Source organism: Brienomyrus brachyistius, chromosome 1 (assembly GCF_023856365.1).
Source record: "Brienomyrus brachyistius isolate T26 chromosome 1, BBRACH_0.4, whole genome shotgun sequence".
NCBI lineage: Eukaryota > Metazoa > Chordata > Actinopteri > Osteoglossiformes > Mormyridae > Brienomyrus > Brienomyrus brachyistius.
Window position 1 is genome coordinate 4,662,970 of NC_064533.1, and position 1,608 is coordinate 4,664,577.

The following is a 1,608-nucleotide window of genomic DNA, read 5'->3' on the forward strand; positions in this document are numbered from 1 at the left end:
CTCTTATAGTATTGTAGCTTTTTTACATATTTTAGCAGTATCCCTGAATGCTAATTTTATACACACCAAAATTAGGTAAATAAATATGTTACAATCTATTTTAGTGTGTGACTATTTCAGCAGGATTTGACTGCTAGATGTTGTGTTTTTCAAGGAATCCATTAGATGGCAGACACATACAGTAAAAGCACTGGTGTCCTTCCACTGTCCGCTCCATGGCAGACTGCTTCCGGGAACCGTGAAGCTCCACTGCTCTGCTAGACAGTTCTCCGGTGGAGAGAAATCCACTCAGATCTCCAGTAAATTATGAGACGCTAATTCATCACTCTCAGCTCTGTTCTTCAATTAATGAGGCCGGTCCACAAACTCAACTGGCCACACTGCCGACTGGATGTGCCAGAGAGCTCCACCTTGGGATAAGGACCTGCAGTGGGCCCAGAACGTGACCGTCCACATCTTACAATCCGGGGCTCAGATTCCTTTGGCCAAGGCTGCAGTGAGAGCCAGGCCAGAGTACACAGTGCACTAATGGAGCCTGGAGTTCCCCAAAACTCATGAAAATTCAGGGGGGTTCCTTCTTTTGTTGCCGGCTGGCAAATGTGGTTCTTCGGAGCGTGCGTTCCTCAAACCCTTCCTTTTGCTGCGTGTTAGCTGCTACTTAAGTACTAGCACTGCGGCATGTGCATGTCGGAGACACCGGCACCCAAGCCAAATGCGGTAGGGAGAGAGCTCCTCCAGCGGGTCGTAAGTGACATCAGTCTAAGAGAACCGCCTTTAATGTGGGGTTGGACTGATCGGCGTGACATTATTTGGGCCTTTTTTTTTAAAAAAAACCACCGCCTATAATTCTTCAAGACGTTTGTTAGCTATCGTGACACGCCGAATGTGTTTTTCGTGAAAATAAAATGGGCACATCGTTTGTTTAAAGAGAGCAGGCGGCAGATTTCACGCCAGTTTTTTTTTCTTTTCCGGAGGGGGAAAATTAACACTTAAACAATGTGCCCTTTCAGCCGAAGAAGGCTTTGTCGTCTTTGCGTGCAGATTTAGCGCATAATCTTTGCCCAAGATTGAGGTGCTGATCCCAGAGAAGGCTCTAGGGCAGGAACTACACTTGGTACTTAGAACTTACCATTGCTCGCTAACCCTACAGGTGACACGTATCATGTTACACTACACGTGTTCTTTATTTTGACATTAGGTGGCGTTCAAATGGAAAACGATCTGAAAGGTCTGACGTGACACAACAGAGGAGGAAACAGTCTGTGTTCATGGACCTTTAGTTTATTGACAGTGCAGTTTAGGGTCAACCACAGGGTCAGGTTCCTCTTCTCAACAAAACCAGCCCCTAGTAGAGTATTGTAGGGTCGGCAAGCTGCCTTCTGCTAGCGGAAGTCGTTAACATCTCCCAGCATGCTCTGCGCGAGTTGTAAATAGCCTTGTCTGCTGTCATAGAAAATAGTTGTGCTGTGTACCTGACTGCTGCGTGAGACCTTACTTGTGTCTGTACATGATCCTTGCCTTATCCTCACGTTTCTCTTCACAATAACTCGTCACCATGTGTGCAACATGTAGATTGTAATGAGACAAGTAGATGTAGAAAATGGATTG